The sequence below is a fragment of the Pavona decussata genome, unplaced genomic scaffold (assembly GCF_977016875.1).
Source record: "Pavona decussata unplaced genomic scaffold, jaPavDecu1.1 SCAFFOLD_254, whole genome shotgun sequence".
Taxonomy (NCBI): domain Eukaryota; kingdom Metazoa; phylum Cnidaria; class Anthozoa; order Scleractinia; family Agariciidae; genus Pavona; species Pavona decussata.
Genome location: NW_028145657.1, coordinates 3,613,282 through 3,633,382, shown reverse-complemented (window position 1 = coordinate 3,633,382; position 20,101 = coordinate 3,613,282). Strand labels below are relative to the sequence as shown.

Sequence of the window (20,101 nt, the reverse complement as noted above, 5' to 3'; positions counted from 1 at the left end):
GTAAAACTCCGGTAAAACCATCAACAGCTGGCAAATTCGATATTTCCTTAAAATTTTGCAACTTAAATTTACAGCTAAAGCATATGAACAGATCAAAATGTACTAGCTTACAAAAATTTGTCTTTCAGGAAAGTGTACAAAACGATCTCGGAAGACACGAGACAGCATATTAAGTGTTTTCCTCTAATTAAATATTCTCGTTTGGGGACAGGCATACTCAAGGCACTTACACTATAGCATTAATTGTAGTTCAGAAATTTGCATGTACTTCTTCCAGCAAGAAAAATAATAAATTCATTCAGTGGCTGCATGAGCTGTATTTCATCTGTGACGATTCGTATTTCAGTGGACAAAAGTTCTTCATCTAAACACCGTTTTTGTTAAACCACGTGGCAATCCAAATAGCAAATTACAGTGCAAAATTGTTCTGAGATAATTTCGTATTGGCCATAAAGCTAAAATTGCATTGAGTGCTGTAAATGGAGATTTATAATTCAATGTTGTCATCAATAAGGATAAATAGAGGATCATAAACAAACATAAATGCCTGAGAACGAAAACCGTGCTATGGCCTGTATCCACGAAAGTAACTTCATGATTTTCGTCTCAAAATTCCCTGATCATATCACTTTAAATGAACGCGAGGAACAACAACTGCGCGTCACGCGAGATTCTTTTTTTCTTACCGTAAGGTACCGACGCTCTTGAATTAATCGCCCTTTACGTGTAATGAAATCCCCGTTGGCTGCGTTTTGTCCGTTGAGTCCTCGTCGGGTGTTAATGAAAAGACGCGAGAATTCAAACTTTACCTTATCCACGATCCCAGTTTCTACAGCGGAAAAGGAAGATGAAATGACTATTTTTTTTTTGTCTTAACGTCTCTTGACATTTGCTCATTAATAAAGCAAGATCAGATTTATAATTGACAATCACGCACATAAAACAATGACTAATATATGGCGTAAGATCATGCATGATAACATGTAATCGATAGGTGGGTAACGGGCATCTTAAAACGACATTGTATATCATCAGCCAATGGCTTTTAAAGCTTGAAACATGATACTCGTGGACGTACCACAAAAGAGATCACTTTCTTTTGAAAAAGGGTTCTAAGGAAATGGAGGGTTTTTTTGTTCTGTAGCTTTTATAGATGCCAGAGGCCGAAAGACAGAAGTGTTTTAACACAGTAAACAGTATTTTCGCCGACTAGTTAATGGCATATGGGTTTGCGTGCTCTTCGGGAAAAAAATGGGTCCATTTATTTTAACCTTAGGCAAATTAATAAATAAACATTTTTGCGTATAGTGAGCAACAATTGGCTAAGAAAGGTTACTAATTCTGTTGTATTGAGTCAGCTGTAGCAGTTACTAAAAGCTTTATAAATGGAGGCTTACCAAACACATTAGCTATTTAATTCGTTTATCGTTCTCCATTTGCCAATTTACTTTTTGCTACCTTACTATTAATACTTCTTGGCGCACAAATACGATGGAATAGCCTAATTGTGTTTCTTATCTTCAAACTGGAAATAGGATGGAAAAATCAGTCGCCAGAATTGACGAAAGCAATGAAAGTTAAACTATATCGACAAAATCAGACGACGAAAACAAGTTTAGTTTCACCTGAATAATAATTCTGACTTCAGAACAGTTTGATGAATTGTAATCCACTTAAGACCTTCTTCCTTCATGTAAACAGTAATCAAATTATAGTTCTTACCTATGCATACATATATTTTCTTTTACAATAAATTCACATCTTGTAATTTTCACTGGTGATTCCAGCTGGTGGTGTATAAATAAATAAACTACTAATACTGTCCGGTAATCCTGCGTTTTCTTCTCAAACTATTTTTTTAAAACTCTGTTGGATCATTTTAGCCAATGTAGTTATACATTTGATGCTGTGTGGCTTTCAAAGATGCAAATTGGGGAAGGTTGTCGATATTTTGGCGTGACACACCCTGGCTGACTCGTTGACCTTTAAATATATACACTCGTTCCTTCCCGTGCAAGGACGAGACCACTTTTCTTACTAGCTGTGAAAACAAAGTTCTTTCCTTTTTTCTAGTCAAATCACTGTATTTGATGAAGCCCTCTTGCAAACCACCATATTTTTTATCCCTAAAAACCGCAAAACACGTGCTAGAAATGTGAATGATGGAAATGATCACTCAAGACAAAGTCTTGATGTTTGAACAAAATTCTTCCAACTAATACCAAAATAAAATAAATAGAGATTTATAAGTGATCGATGAGAACCTGTTTGTAGGCCTTAAAGAGTTAAGCGACGATCTTTTGGTATTGTAATTACCAATTTTTTTTTCAGTCAACGAAATACGAAATTAAAATTTTAAAACCTACTTCCTTTTCATTTTATTAAAGGCAACTTCCACTCCGACAACAAACTTTACGCTATAAAATTGTTAGAAATGTCTAAATTCTAAATTCTAGTTTGAAAAGTATAAATAACATTGAAGTGTGCTTAGACATGATTATTGCCAATTTTTGCTTTTAAATTTCCCGCGCCGCCATTTTGGATTTTATGACGTCATAAGGTTGCCGCTGTAACAAATGAGCGGAAGTTCTTTTGTGTGAAACAATTGAGCAACCGTGTTACGTCATGAAAGCCAACATGGCGGCCCCGGGAAATTTAAAAGCGAAAATTGGCAATAATCAAATTCTGTTTTCTCCGACACAACTATTATTTCGATGATTTCCAACAAACCTTAAAATTAGATTGTATTTCCAACAATTTAACATTAATTTATTTCAACAGTGGAGGTTTCCTTTAAAGTTTCCTTTCCCATTTAAAAATAAAATTTACGTCTGTTTTTAATATGTAGTGGGGGACTGTAGCTTAATTAAATCATGAAATAATAAACGCACGCATGTGCATGTGCTAACATGTGTCGCATGACAGCGGCAAAATGAGTGCGCATGCTCCGTAACTTGTGATTCAAGCGAGAATCGATTACGAATACTCCACTTCAATCGCCAATTCACACCTGTTACCACAATAATTTTTTTTGTTGAATAAGATATGTGATGGAGGAAGTTCGAAGGAACCTTTCTTGAAAGCGGCAACCTTATCTATTTTGGTTTGGGCTTATCCCCGCGAAACGAAAACAAACAATGGGAATTTTAAAATTTCGCCGCGTAAGATTGCTCACGGGTGACGAGCATGCGCACTCATTTTGCCGCTGAGTCGTGTCGCATGAAAACCGCAAGAATTCAAAACCCTTCAAGGCTAGTTTACACGCAAGCTCAAAACCGCTCAAATATATTCTACAAGGTACCCTTTCTTTAACATTAGATTGCCTTTAGATCACTAAGAATAAAATCTAGTCAGGTTTTGAGTGATTTTTCCAAAATACACAGGAAGAACTTGAAAAAAAAATGGCCATATTTCTGAACCTGTGAGTTTTCGGGATCCCAAAGCTTCTCAGTTCTGTCTAACAAAATTCTTCATGTGCCAGCATTAAAGCATGCAACCTTAAATCACATCTAAATGGATCTTTTTAAGTGACTGGACTAAAGTTGAGGAATGAAATTCCCTGCTCCATTAGGAATAAGAAACAAAGAGGACTCTGGCTTATCATTAGTTTGTTTGTTTGACCATCGTAGTTGTTTTGATCATTTTTGTGGCTACTGCCCTCTGGGAAGGCGTAGCAACGATGCTATCGTGTAGGTAAGTCCGTAAATCGGAAGCTTTCGGAATTGTAGAATTTACACGAGGTTAGGTTGAGTTCACCACGACAGGTTGACGAGATCTCAGTCGGCTTTATTCGTACGGAAGATTGTATTCAATTCAAAATGGCTGCCGCGTCGCTCATGCGTGGATTTTCAAGGTGGCAGTTTGTGGTTCTAGGAAGGATAACAGGTTTTCATTACTGTAAATCAAAAGAACAACTTCTAAGGAACACTCGGCTGCTTAAAAAAAGGGAAATCAGTGAGTTCATAGCGAAGAAATTCCTGTTCGAGATTGTGTCAAGGCGAAACATGTGCGATCGCAAACAAGATCTGCAAATCATCACATGAGCTGTAGAAGGTCGCGGAAATTTTTCTATGCTCCTGGGAATCCACTTAACAAAATACTACAGGTTTTGAATGTGAATTTTACTGTGCTTTATGTTAAATTTATTGATTTGCCATTTTTCAAATTGCTGTCTTGGTATTTTTTTTTATTTTTAAAATATTTATAATTTTTAAATTATTTGTAAGTTTTTCAAGCATTATGTAGTTTTTTTTCTCAATCTACCGGGCCCCACAGAATATCACTTTCGTGATGTGGGCTCCCTGTATAAAGATTGTTATTATTATATTATTATTATTATTATTATTATTATTATTATTATTATTATTATTATTTATTATTATTAAATAGATTTGGCGAAATTTTCGAAAAACTTACTCACTTTAATAGAGTCGAGAAATTGTGCTTTGACTCGCAGTTCGCTTGGATCGGTCGCTTTCACGTAACTTCATTCGAGTTTGCTTTTCAGGCGTACGTGAACACAGGTCTGTCTGAATAAATTTTCCAATTAAGAAAGCTTATTGTCTGTTTATCTGGGTGTCTTGATTCACGGAATTTCTTCACCATGCGATCTTATGTAAACCATGGGAGAGCCAAACCATACCTATACCTGTCCCCTGTGTATTAAAGTGTAAACAAACCGAAATCCTCTAGGGCACACCAAATTTGCTCTTATGACAACACGATCAAATTACGCTGCACAATTTTGGCACTGACTAGAGTTGTTCATTTACCCCTCTGAATTTTATACAACATTGCATTTTTACCGCAAATATTCTACAAAAATAAAGTAGTAGCCACATGCAGTCATAGACTGCCTTTTATTATAGCCGTGTTTGGTGTCAGATGGTGTCAGAAATGCCACACAGTTTTACTGCAAAATTGCTAGGTAAAATCAAAATCCACAGTTTGATAGCGTCAGAATCGGTTTCACACCCGCTGTAAACGGAAACTTACATCTGATACTGTTAAAACAGCACGTCACAGGGAAAGATATGACTCCAAACGTCACAAGTGGAAAGTCTACCCAACAGCGTGAACGTCAAATGCAAATCAACAAGTTTCAGCTCACAATTGTATCATAGCGTCAGCTTACAGATCGTGAAACGTGTCAGTACTTTTCCAATTTAAATCATGCATGCAATGCCACGCGCCATATCCAGAAAGGAAGTATTATTTCAATGATGATCAAACAGTGATGTTTAACATTGTTTGCAAACGGACGAAGTAATTTCACCAGCTAGCTAATAGGAACTGATAGGACATTTCTTTATGTATGACAAACAGAAATTCACGAGGAGGTAAAATGTAGCTCGCGTGCACAGCTTTCGTTTCTACTTACTACCTTTTTTTTTAGAAAAAAGGCTTGTTAGTTAGTAAAGTAGCCTTCGGTGTTTAAAATGAGCTTATCTGTAAGGTTTTCATTAAAAGGTACTCATAAAGTCTGATTTCGGTCTCAAGAAATTTGCTGATACAAAACCAACAAGTCACAAAAATTATCTTTCAATAGGTGCGGTTAAAGAGGTTAATAAAAAATCTTGCTGTCGACGATGACACCATAACTGTATTTTCACTCTTCCTCTATTCAAACGTTGCCAGGTTTAAAAAAAATAACATGTACTGTGAAACTTAAGAGTCGAGCTTGAGAAAGAGATATCAAAGAAGTAAACTTCACTCCTATTTGAACCAATGAAAGATCGGTCGATATATCAGCGAATACTCGCCTTTTTGAAGTTTTACAATGTCCTTTGTGTCAATGAAGCATGGACCTCTTTCACTTTACAGTGGTTGAAGCCATAGTTTCCAGAGAGGAAAATCCAATTTTTCGTCACGCTAGGAACTGACTCGCAGATGAAATTCTTGCATCGTTTTGACGGCGGTCAACGTTAGCCACTTTGCCCAAAATCTGTTTACGATGGACTCGTTACTTAAGTCGCAAAAATGTACTCCTCAGCCTGACCGGCGAGTGCTAAATTAAAGTTAAGCTTAAGCTAAAAAACAGACCAACAAAGCTTCAGAAACTTCAAGACGTTTTTTCTAGGAAACTTGCTGAGAATGAAGTCCGGAAGAAGTGAAACTCGACCTTGCGTCACGACACTCAAGCCCACTGATTGGTGGGTTTGTTTCTCTAGACTTTCGCTAAATTACCAAATATGGTATGTGAGAAATTGACTGTTGTCACGGGACACATGACACGTTTCAACCCCTCATGGGTAGGTGAATTCTTATTCAATAAATGAAGAAATGTGCAAAAGCGGAAATCTCAGAAAAAATTCTGAATGATTTCATCGGCACGCTGAAATCATTTTCAGCTATTTCTAGACAACACTTTCAAGTCTACTTCTACATAAATTATACATTTCTATTTCGATATTATTAAAAATGTAGTCTTTGGTCAAAAATATCAAAATAGTAAAATTTCCAGTATCGCGAGACAACTTGTATGGCCTTGTTTACACGTGCTCCCATAGCATGGTAGAGTACCATCTGGACTTCCATGAGTCGAGATCAGAAGTCAGTATTGTTTTCCTGAAAAATACGCCTTGAGCGCATTGTGTCTCTTATTCATATATTCCAAGTTACCACTTTATTCTGACATGATTCTGTATGATTTATGATTTAAAATTGAAAAAAAAAAGCGTTTTAAAACTTCCATTATACACTTCTAGAGGCCATTTCCAAGCGCAGCACCGCCTGGTCGCGCAAGTTTATTAGAGAGCCTTCATGTGCAGCACACTTGAACTTGGGAAAATGCTTAAGTGGCGCCAAAACACACTTATGATGTAAATTAGTTTTACATATTTAGCCCAAAAATGTCAGTAATTTTCAACTGACCCTTAACTATTATTTTAGGATTCTTTTATCTGTTCTGCTAAAGAAATAGCAAGTTTTCAAACCAACGCTCGTGAATCACAACGTTTAACGCGTGGGCATGTGAAACAGAATCGAGAACAGAATCGAAAGGTTCAGTTTCCTCGACGACACCGGAAGGTGTAGAAGTTGCCGTTGACCGAGGATGTCCGGTTAAAATTAAGTGCCTACTCTATCGTACAACGAAGTCAAAGACAAATCCTTTGGGTCTACAGTCAAACGGTCGAGACGAACACTCCACAAAAAGTTTCCTAAGAATTTCAAAAGTTCTTCTCTAAATTTGAATGTCAGTTTTTTCCTATTATATCATGTATGTAATTTTTAAAATACTTAGAAACAGACTTATGCTGGTCATATTCAACCAGCATTGCGAACGCTAAAAAAGGCATTTACTCAAAATGAAATACTTCACAGCTTGAACAAGATTAAATATGACCACACTGTTAAATTGTTGCGAGATTGTTTGAATAACGGATGTGGTAAAGTAATCTTGACTAAAACCACCAGTCTCTTACAATGAAACTGAACAAATAGAAAAATTTATACAGGGAATTTTCTCCTTTCTGCCAATATGGACTTTTCTTTATATTTGAATCTCTAAGTCCGGCAGGAACCGAAGGCGTTCAAAATCTTAGAAACCGCGGTCGCTTTGAGATATTCAATTAATCAGTTTGGGAAGGACATCTCCCATAGCCAACAAATAATATAACAAGCAAGTTAAACTTTGTTTATTGGATCTTTAAGCTACGAGAAAAGCGGTTTTTATCGAAGAAATAAGAAAACAACATGTGGCAAAAGGAAATTCAAGTATTAAACAAATTTGTGGTGAAGTCACATTAGAAATTTAATCGACACAGATAAGTTACACGATCTTATTTCGAAAAATAAAACAGAACTATCTTGCCAATGGCAGCATAAGGATATAAAGTTAAATGGCAAATTTAAAACTTTACCTGGCGTATAAAACCTTTCTACATTCGCTCTCGTTGTCAAGTCGAGTTGCAGGGATCAGTTGTTCATTCGCCGGCTTATCTTCGTTGAATTTCCCGTGTACCTACATAAAGACACATAAAATAGATGCGTTAATATGTAAACCATTGCACGTTTCGTCGCGTACAAAGGGGTTGAGACATTTTTCAAAATTTTCAACTCACTCCTTCAAAGCCGGATAAATTAACTGTACAAGTAGTGAGCGAGCAACGGACGTTGCTGTATTTCATGTTTTTCTCGTGGACATGTTTGATTGCGTGCTAGCCGCTAAAACACCCTGACAAGTTGACGTGTTTCAATGGGAAGCTACTTGTTTCCGATTTTAATTATTAAAACAAAGATATGTTAAGCTAACGACACAGCGCAGATGTCAGTCATTTGACTAACAACGGTACAAAAAATCGATTGTCAAGCATTAAGAAATGGGGGAAAACCGGTGTAACAATGATGAAATATGCAAATAAATTTATTTGGCAAGCGAACAACAACTTGTAGTACCGTACATTTCATTTCTGAAAATTTTAAACGTTTGTCAGTCTCAGTGAAGTGCAATAGTAAGGAGTAAGGGTCTCACTGACGAAAAAAAACATAGCTTATTCCCATACACTAAATAGAACTTTAGTCGAACGAGACGTAAACGAAACACTATTATTTCCCCTACCAAGTTACAGTTATCGACGAAGAACGAATTTTTTATTTAGTTTTCAATGAGGAAATTCATTTTCTTAAGGCTTTAATGATTCCCTAAAATTGAAAAACGTTTCTGTTATTTGCATATGCTGTAGAAAACGAAATCTCAACATGATGGCCAGCCTGCAGTTTGAAAAAGGCCAACTAATCAACATTTAAACTACAGATAAATTATGGCTAAATAACTTTGAAAAAGAAATGCATTTTTATAGTTTCTGTTATATTTTTTAAAAGTGAACAAGAATCATCTTCACAGCCAGACTGGAATTGTCTTTCGCAGCTAGTTGAGAGAGTTTCGTCTGTACCTGATAATTTAGTTCCCCAATTTTGTAGAGACATTCATCAACCGAAAGTTATAGCCAAGAAGATAAACATTCCTTCCACACGCTTACAAGACTGTTCTACGACCCTACAACCACCGACAAAAATTGACAAAATGAAATGAAATGTCTGATTCAGCTACGAGAAAATGTTTTAGATGACTTTGTATCCGGCCAGAAGACAGGTTTTGACCGGTCGCTCGCGTCAGAGTCGATCGGGGACGTCAGAAACCTTCCTCAAGGCTGGGAAAGGCAGGAAAACGCATTTGGGTCTCTAGGGTTCCTCCTCAGTCCTCACTCGAACGAGCTTGAGTCGGGAGTAAAATATTTACATTCAGACTCCGTTGATTTTGTCAGTAGCATTTTTACGGCCTGCAAAGAACCTCAATAGTAATTCCAGACCAACGACGGATCGCAAACAATGAGGAGCTGTCACCGACGGGTACCTGCTGTCGGCAAAGTAATACTATTCGTCAAGATATTTTGTTGTTTAGAAACGCAAGTCTGGATGTACCAAATATATAGCGAAAATATATTTGTTTAGTTCAAAAACAACAAGAAAAAGTTCAAAATCTAAAAAATTGGTCGAAAATTATATAAAGCGTGAAGGTGCTATTTTTTAAGCTACTCGAATTTAGAACGCATAATTTATTGATCTGTCACTTTTAAAACTCTAACGCGAATTTTAAATTCAATAAAATGCTAAGCTCAGCACGTTTCTAATTTTTTTCAAATGTATATAGTTTTGGAAATACGGAAACAACACATTTCGGTGCTTAAATGGCTAAAACATTGACGCCCGAGAAATTTTAAGAAGTAATGATAGCCACTTTTCACCTGCTTCAAAAGTTAGAAACCACGCATTTTCTAATGTTCAAGAAATATGCAATATACATGAAGGACCAGAATGGCAAAATATCAATTCAAAAGTGTCATTTTTAAAGATAGTTTGAAACCAAACTGCGAGCATATCCTACCGACATATATTTTTTTGAAAAAAAATCTGACCGCTTCCTTTTAACTAAGTAAATATTCGTTTTAGTCATCTTACATACGACGAAGGTTGAATCACACATCGATTGATTTCCTTTCGAGGTTGTCTGCTTTCAAAATCGCGAAATAATTCTCGGGGAACTGAATTACTTAGCTTGAAGGTACTACACATTTAAATCGTACAATAAGTGATCACAGGAAATTATTATTATAAAGATGTCCGAGTAATATTTGAATCTTTTCATATCTTGGCAGTTACACTTTGCCAAAAACTACACACGTGATAATTTTATGCAAACAACAGTATGTCAGATAATTGTAATAATAAAATGAAAAAAAAAAATGTTTTGGCACAGGATGTTTAGGTAAATTAAAAAAAAAAAAATTTGTTGGGTCGCAACCACACTGCAAGCACAGCCTCTCTTGACACGCCAAAAAAAGGACAGGAACGAGAGGGTCATATATAGTCTGAAATAGCCTTGTTGTTTTAAGAAAAACCGTGCTTTGGTATAATTCGAAAAGCTTTAGACATTAAGAGCCATACATAAATAAATTTATGATCACAGCGTTATTCGAAGTTTTCTCATTATATTTACCTATGCTTTTAACAAGGTAAGAAATTGAAATTTGAAATCCAAATTAAACATACAGTTCTTCATCGCCTTACGATTGATCCCCACTTTTCGTGAAAATGTTTAGAAAGCACCTGAGAAACACAAAACAATTGGCTGCATTTAAATCAAGTCAAAATAAAACACACTTTCGAATACCGATTTCTCGGCACGCTTTGAAAAGCAACTAAATTCCGAAGCCGCTAATTACAAGGTAAAGAGTGTTTTGCCAGAAGGTAATTAAAATCAGTTAGGATTCATGAGAAAAGCCCGACGGGGGAGTCACATATTTATGTTTCTGTAAAATGGCAGTAAATGACCAAAATACTAGAAAAATTAAGGCTGGTGAAATTAAAAAATAACAAAAAAAAAATAATAATAAAAAAAAAAAATAATAATAATAAGAATAATAATAATAATAATAATAATAATAATAATAATAATAATAATAATAATAATAATAATAATAATAATAATAACAGTAATAATAATAATAATAATAATAATAATAATAATAATAATCTCTTTATTAAAATATTCCAAGTAAAATGTTATTTACAGGTTAAAAGTAGCTATTAAAACTCATTTACAATTCTTTTAAAAAAAAAAGACTATTTTTAAGCACAATATTTTTTGAAGAAAAGGGAAAAAATTCTCGTCAAGTTACAACAATATTATTCGTTCATTGATTTTTGCCTAAGAAAGAACCCCATCAAACTAATAATAATAATAATAATAATAATAATAATAATAATAATAATTATCAGAAAAAAAATGAAATTATGCTTTATGAGCAAAACGAAAAAATCCTCAAAATGAGTTGTTCATCGCAACAGATCATTCATGTGATGCCACGCATTTGACAGTTACAATCAGGTTTTGATATAAACGAGGTGCAAAATGTAAAATACCGCATTTATTTAAACAATATGCATGCTGAATTGAATCAGACAAATTTTGGTTATGTTAGGGATAAATAAATTGTTGGATGATTGTTTCAGCGTTGTTTCTGCACACTTCTTAAACTGTTAACTATCACGTATAAATATCGCGAGAAAATATACAAAGTTTTACTTCATTACGTTGTTATTTCAAGGTTTTAACCGCGTAAGTCGAACCCTTTTCGCGAAACACCATTCTAGTTCCCAATTCCTACGATTTTTTTGGTCAGCGGCTGAATCGATCATTAACACAGCGCGCGGGCTCTGGGCACGAGAATGGCTACTCACTGGCGTAGCCAATAAGATTAAGGCATTCGTGAAAGTGATTTATTTTGGCAGATTTATTCTAAACCTTGGTAGAGCGAGGCAACGTAAAGTATTAAAGCTTCTCGTCTTAGCGAACACCTCAATAGCAGGTGAACTATCGAACTTCAGTTGAAAGTCTAGCTTTTGATTGCGTATTAATCCCAACAATGAGCTTCTCTTCACAGAGACAATTCATTGCCCAAGCAGATGTTGTTGAGAGAGATTAAGGAGAAAAAAAAAAGTCATCATGGGCAACTTAGTGTTCTCCGGTGAGACAAACGTTGAAAGAAACGTAAACTGTGCTCAGGAAAAATTTTGGCTTATTACTTTAAATCAATTTTAATTTGAGCAGATCGGTTTTGTCGGTCAATCCACACGCTTTGCACTGTTAAAGATGACTTTGGTCACCTGACTTGTCTCGTGCGATCTCCCTACCAGCCGTAAAATTTCAATATTTTCTCGCATCCATCTTTCGAAGGGTACATCTAACGTCCCAGCATGGTATTTGTAGCATCACAGAAACCAGTTCAATTTTACGCCCAATGCCATCTACAAATACCCACTTTGGAATCCTAAGTTTTAAGCCGTGAATAACGTAATACTGAAACGTTTCGTCAAACGCAATATATTTTAATTTATTTGCGTGTTATTTGTTATTTTTTGAAACCATGGCAACCATTTCTAAAATAACACCCTTAATATATTTGAGAAAATATTTCAAACGCTTTAGGCGGTGAAAAATAGAATGGACACTGAAACAATGTATAAAACGCACTTTAGGAAATGGCAAATATTGCCGGGATACTACAGGAATGACCTGGTGTCACTGATCTTCACAAATCTAGAATTGAGTCATGATCAATAACATTTAGATGGAAAAAAAAAAAAAAAAAAACGCACAAAAATGACTCGAAGAAGAAACCGGACGTAGCAATGCCATGGGTTAGATACTTTGCTCTCGCCTCTATCCTATTTGATTTTTTTAAATTGTACATTTTTACGTTAATATCTGTTTGTTTTCTGGTGCGGAAAAAAGCTTACAAAGTGACACTGAATTCATTACACGTCCCCGGCCAGCGCGCAAACAAAACAGATTAACAGGCTTTAATTAAAGCTACCTGTCAACGCTAGCAACTCATCAAGACAATTAAACACAACAAGGTAAACAGTGTCACTTATTAATTAAAGCAAATGTATTGAAATGGCTTCGTTAAACAAGAAATCGGAGCGACCTGTCCGACTTGACAGAATATCGGCAGTTGAAAACTAACTATTTCAACATTGTCTGTCAGTTTAAAATTTTACTTCCCGTGCTTATCGCCGGCTATCACCTGTGGTTTTCGTTATTTGTCGCTGAAAAAAAATATTTCCTTGAAATTTCATTTCGAATAAACCATTCATAAGATTCAGCTGTGAGCTTCCCTGCGTTGTTCAATATTAAAGGGGGGAATTGCGCCGGATTTCTTCTGAGGGATCAGGCTAGACACTCTCGGATTATGTGAAATTAAAAAGCACGATTGAAATTATATTTAGGCGGTAACATTAACAGTTTATCTTTTGAGATATATTTTACAATTTCGTTTCATTATCCTGCTCTCTCGTTCTTTATTCATTTTGATTGAGATTTTATAAAACGTCGAGATTTGTATGTGGATCATACACATACCATTTTGCAGATTAGTGAAAAAAAAAAACTAACGCGGCGAAAATTTACCGCGAACAATTAGCATATTTTTTTCGGGGAAATAATTGTCCATGGAAATCTTCCAGTAGTTTTAACAAATAGTTTGCTGTGACTATACTCTATGGCCAATGAACATCGAATTAGTGTCGAACTGTTTTAGAGACGAGATAAAAATTTTCTGAACATTATCTGTGCATCCTTATCAAACGTAAGACGATTTGCACTAAACTTATCTCTTATGGAAAGGCGGAACTTTGGAATGCAACGTGTATATGAACTTGACGTGATGAAAACATCAACTTTGAACCACAAAAGAGAGACGAATTTGCATATCTTGCTTGAAATATTGCCAAAGGAAAAAAAAGATTCTACAAACTCATACGTAAATACCATAATTTGTACTTACGAAAGACGTAATGAAAACTTACCACTAAGATAAGACCATATAAGCGTTGTCACCTCGAACAGGTTAAGCCCTGTAAAATAGAAACAGTGATAATTTTGTCGACTAGTTGATGTTTCACAAAACGTGAATTTGTTTAATTCTCTTCAATAAATACGCTTGTAGTCGTGTATAATTGAAATTTATACTGACCAAATAGATGCAATTGAGAGACCACTCTTGTGTGTCAGGGACAGGAAGGGTTGAACGAAACAGAGGTTAGTGCCTCGTTTGCCAGTATGAAGATATTCATCAATATCACTGAATAACCATACGTCACGTCGACAAAGTAAAATTTTAATTTAGACGATCATATTTGCAACATTTGATCACTTTGGCTCACATGACCACGCAATGTCAGTCAAAACAACGCTAAAAAGAGATGAGTTCAAAATTGGTTGGCAGTGAGAAACTAAGCATATTGAACTTCTTAAACTCTCAAAGTGGATGTTTGACAACTTTAAAGATGAGACAAATTTTTAACGAAAACATTCTACGACGGATAGTTACAAAGCGTCAAAGTAACAAGTAATGTTGACTGAGTCTCATCTATACACTGTACAGACACACGCGGTATGTCCCGTGTCCACATCAAGGAGTTGGTAACTAGCGGTGGCTACGCAAGTGCAATTCGGCCTGTTTCGAATTTCAAATGGAGACTGGAGATGAGCTTTTAACTTTTCATTTCATCAGAAATTGGAGTCCATCGCATGAAAGCCGGATCACATTAAAATTAGTCAGTTTAACAAGTTTGAGGTTCTGTCGTTAGATTGCAAACACGTGAAAGGCTTTCAAAAATCAGCAAAATTAGAGACTTTGTATGGATTTGGGGGACTCCATCTCAGAATTACAGACATTTGTGTGGAATATGGTGGACCTTTAACAGGTCACAGCCTAGCATGTTTATCACGCAATGAAAGATAACCAAACTCGGTAAACTCACTAATTTTTATGTGATCTTTCTGGTGATGGGGTTCATTTCTTCATATGACGCAATTTGAACAATGTGTAAACGAGGGCCCAGTCCCTTGATGAACTCAGTTCGGAACGTGCAATTCCGTTTGCCAAACTGCAACGAATCCAACCTGTATGACATCATCACCGTTCCTTGCGCTTTACAACTATAGATAAAACTGACACTATCCGTCTTGAAGGCCATAACAACTTACTGGGTCCGAAAACTTAATTACGTATTCAATGTCTCTCGACAGAGACTCGATTTTTATTGATCCTGGAAGATAAATTTGGCTTTGGCACAGAGATTCTATTTTTTAGTGATCTTGGTAATCTTCATAGTTTTATACATCACATTTGGCACAAAGACTTCGACAACGGAAACTTTGCAGATGGAACGCTTTGAAACGCTGGATGTATGACCCCTTGATAAGAGACAGGTGCAAGATGTAAGAGCTTTAATCAAGAATGTGCTTCTTCGAGTGGCAGATAAGAATTTAAAATATTATCTTATTTATAAGTGTAAAAAAAATATAGAATCATTTCGTGATACGGTATACTTTAAGGTCGAAGCACGTATAAAGCTTGACGTCCCCAGGATGCTCTGTAGATTCAGTTTCCTTCAGTGCGAATTTTGTTATGTGTATCTACGTTTGTTGTATGCCTATAAAATTTGCCAGACGATCGATTTAAACTTGGACTTTTGTGCATTTCAGAAAATTTGGCGCTTGACCCAACAAAAACAGCCATCCTGACAACACTTGCATGCAGATTTTTGCGTAATCTTAACACATCTTTTAAAAGCAACAAAAACACGCAGATGCCGTTACATAAAACGGAATCAAGGAGACGTTAAATCTTGTCAAAGAACATCCACAAATTCTGGGCTCTCGAATCCATCAGTTAGAATGTTAATAAAAACTCAAACACCGAACAACAAACACTTGACATGCTGTCAATCTTTCGTATTGGGTCTCCTCATCCCCAAGTCAACGACGGATTAATTTCTAAGCCCTCTTATATATAATTAATCGTTGTGTTCTAATATTCTTTGTCTCTTTATTGCATCTCTTACTGTAAATTTCTAATGGAAAATATTTTCAGTGCACGCGGACATGTTTCGCTCCGCAGGATATTACTTGCAGTCGTTGCTTACTTATCTAGTTGCTTCAAAGAACGAATCCGTGTACTTATCTACTTACTTAAATTTATATTTACCAACTTATTCTAGTTTTATTTATGTTTGAAATAATTATTAAGTTACACAGCCCGCCTCGATAAGCTCTGCTGTATGCGGGCTGTGTATTCCTTTAAAAGATATAAGTATATCAAATAAAGTTGTGGTTGTCGTCCGTCATAGGACCCGCTCTAAAATAAAGTTTTCAGTGTATTTACAGAAACAAACTCCATTTCATATTTTCACTTCGGGATGAATACAAAGTGAAAATTTCAAATAAAAAAAAAAATTAAATATGAAGAAAATATATTGTTGCAACACTTGTTGTTACCCCGTTACACGGTTGACCAACAAACTCACCACACACACACTATCATTTAACATAAAACTTGTGGCCTTTTGGTAGATTAACTATGCCTACAACTTTTCGTAGGAAATCTTGCCAGCCTTTTAGGTGAGGTCGAAAAAAGATTCCTTAATAATTTTCATGTAATAAAGTTCATGTATTGTATTTATGTTATAATTACCATTGCCATGAAGACAAGAAGCACTTAAAATGAAGGCCAATGAATGAATGCTATTATATACTTACTGAGAAAATGAATTGTCCTTCAAATTAGCGAAGGCGACACAAATTCAGTCAACGTTGTGTTTTGAGCGTTTTTAAAGAATCGAGAATGATGATGTACCTGACGTTTCAACCCCGGTTGGTTGAAACGAATCACGCATACAAGGAAAACAAAAACTACTGCCGTTCAAGGGGGAGGCATTAAAATAAACGTTTTCCCCGCGGCGTTAATTTTAATCTTTGTCTTGGCGTCTAATTAAGAGCACCTGCTTTACTATCACGTGAAATATTCAGAAATAAAGGCGTCAACAACTTTGCCTTTGAACGTAAAACAAAAGTGCCGGGGACGGGTTTTCTTCGTAAAGCAGAACAGAAACAGAATTTAACAAAACATTCTGTCTCAAATATGGTTAAATTGTTCTTCTTCACTTGTGCCTGAGAAACATGCCCATTGCCTGAAGCTTTTTGGTCATTTATGAGGAGGGCAGGTTAATTGTGCGGACGAAACAATAATAATTCAAATACCATAATTTAGTGCACCTGAATTGTTCGTTGACCACCGAAGAACATACCGCCGGGTACCTATATTTGGCTAATCTAGCTTATTTCCCGCTGCGTCAATTTTAACCTTTATGTCTTGGCGTAATTGGCAACATCTGCTCTATCATAGTGTCTGCTCTATGTTGTCTCAAATATGCTGAATATGGTTAAATCTTTCCTCGCAGTCTTATGCTTTGGAAAACATGCCTGCAGCTTTTAGCTCCAGTGCACCTGAATTGTTCGTTGAACACGGACGAGCATACCTACAATTGGCTCATTCATTTGCTTTGAGTAGGGCTGGCTTTAAACTACCCTTGGCAGAAGATAATTAAGTCCGACAAATAATTCAGAATTGGGTACTTTCACCGATCAATAAAGACTTCCGAAGTCATACGCATAAAACGTCCAAGATATGACAAAAACGTGAGACACCAGGATACACAAAGTGTAAATTCATTGATGTGAATTCTGACACCGGAATAAGCACGCTCTGTTCTCCGGAAACTATAAGCTTAACTGTACAACAAGTGTAACAGGTATACACGGCAAGGGGCTCGTATCTAATCCATTAGTCTGACAACTTCCTACCGAGAGAGGGTGTGGGATCTGCCCGCACTACTTTGCAGGCTTTCAATTTTTTTTTAATATGCAGGAAAGAAATTAAACCTCTAACATTAGGACGTCTCCTGAAATTTACTTGATGTAATCATGGCAACCATATTTTAACTCGGTCAGCTTTTCAAATCTTTTAACTTTCCTTTGTCTTTAATGATCACGTTTTACTTTGTTATGATAAGTCTTATATCTCAAACTCGAAAGATTTCGTTTTATTTTTTTTCTATTGGTTTTGGTTACTTTTTGGTAAATACAGTATGGTTTGCAATGGAAATTCAAGAAGGCTGAACCAAGATGGCGCCGTTCGGAAGTCATGACGTAATTGTAACGTCATGTGACGTCCTACATGTCCACCTCGAAACCTTTTGGACGTACTTTTTATATCCTTTTGGTTTTAGCTACGGAAAGTTTCTTAACGTCACATCTTGGAAATCCTACCTTGGTCATTCTTGTCCATAATTTTGAATTCAGGATTTTCAGGTCATAACAAAATTTGGTCGCCGGTCACGAAAGCCTAAAACTCGTTTACCAAGATTCAAATCGTGACGCATCGCTTTTTTGAAATTCACCGACGTCATTAAAGAAGTTGTGACGTGATAAGCGGGTATGTTGTGGTTGAGTCCCCTTACTGCTCTCAAACAGGGCAGCTTTGCCGAGTGCTTAGAGGACTCGTAATCTGGAGGTCCTAGGTTCGCGTCCCCTCTCTGACCACTAGCTGGAATTATTTATCGTAGTCCCTTGATCAAATCCTCGGCCACGCTTTGTAAATAGCCAACTGGAGTGCTTTCCTTCCAATTGGGATTTTTAAGGAGTTTCTGTTCTGTTTGTTTAAGATATTTGTTTGATTACACGTCCCCACAGGCTTCTAGCTTTAAATTTAACCGCGTATGAATATATTTCCACTAAATAAAATTGACTGAAAAGGGTTAATGTATACCACAATGGGAACATCGCAGAGCATTTATGACGAGGTGTTAAGAGAAAACACAACAGTCTTTAAATCTTGACATGTTCGAACAGTTTTCAAAATACTGACACAGAGTGAAGTTAAATTTAAAGTAACTGCGTGGAACTAAATTAGAACCTGTGACTAAAACACTAAAGAATGCACGATAGCCTGAGAAATGTAAAGAGATATTTAAATTAACGTGATGCAGTTACCGGTTTGAGGTAAGCTGTTCCCAGGCGATACGACTAGACGCTTTCTCTCATAAGTTGAAAACGGAAGATAGAAATGATTATCTTTTGTGTAAGCATAGTTAACAAAAGGCAATGGTTTTGAAACCCGACAAACTTCTTTGTTTACGTTTTTGGCCTTGACCGTGCACACACCACAACAGGTTTCGAATTGTACTGGAGCAGTTGACCAATAGAAACGTTCCTGCTGTTAAGATATTCAACTGTAGTGTGAACGTTAAAACAAAGGAGTGTGCACGGTCGCGGCTCCTCCAACATAAATTGCAGTACCATTATTGTCATGGCAAGGTTTCATAACCTGTCCCTCAATTAACTATGGTGCAAGGGTTCAATGCTTGAGCGTTCCAGCTGAAAACGTTACCAAATTTAAATGTTCCAAACAATACTCAATGATATCTCTACCATAATTAGAAACTCCCATTAAAAAAAGTTAAACGTAATGCCGAATTTAAAAACATCCATAAAGATTTCTTTTTCGGTTTAACTATTCCGTTATGCGTAACCAGAATCTTTCGAAATGCAGAAGAAATTGAAGTCATATGAGACGTGCGGCGAAGAGTCGACGTGTTTGAAATGTTGCCAGTAGTTTTGTTTTACTACAAACTCGAAATTATATGAAAGCCGCCTATTTCGCAAACACACGCTTGAAAATACGTGTTATCTTATAAACTTTATTGTCTGCAAATTTCCTAATAAATGGCTGAAAGGGATTTTAAGATTCCTGACCAATATAGCGTCAACTAGTACTTCAATAAACGAATGGGATCTACGTGCGCTTAGAAATTGACTCCAAACACCTGCTTGATAAACAATCCTTCACAATTCAGATTGATCGTAAACCCAGTTGAAAATAACGAGTTATTTTCCAAATGGCGGGCTTCTAAAAATTAAAACAGCTTAAAAGAGTTAAGTTCAAATTAGCAGCTGAAACAGTACGTATAATTCCCTCGCTTTTTGGCGAGAATATTAATGCTGAAGCAATATTCTCGCCGTCAACAACAAATGCAAACAAGAGGGATGTAGCGAAGCGAAAAACGATATACCTAGTTGCCCTGGTTTCTCGTTTATTGAACCACAAAACTTGCCCTATATGAAGCTGAGGAAATATGAATCCCGTTTAGAGGTATCAATCAATGAATGGGATATGCGTTTTGAATCATTTTG

General features: G+C 36.1%; 1 protein-coding gene across 9 annotated transcripts in view; it reads right to left on the bottom strand.

Moving 5' to 3' along the window:
• LOC146456649 (gamma-aminobutyric acid type B receptor subunit 1-like) overlaps positions 1–20,101 on the bottom strand; it is a 66,970-nt gene that overhangs the window by 39,160 nt on the left and 7,709 nt on the right. For 3 of the 9 annotated variants that reach the window (XM_085093140.1, XM_085093139.1, XM_085093148.1), the window contains exons 2-3: positions 13,873–13,920; positions 7,863–7,963 (exon numbers count right to left, since the gene is read on the bottom strand). The gene's annotated coding sequence lies outside the window, so the exon portion shown is untranslated. Of the gene's footprint in view, positions 1–686; positions 830–7,862; positions 7,964–9,960; positions 9,980–13,872; positions 13,921–14,039; positions 14,137–16,609; positions 16,626–20,101 lie in introns of those variants that run through there. The other 6 variants (XM_085093143.1, XM_085093144.1, XM_085093145.1 and 3 more) reach the window with 5 other exon arrangements.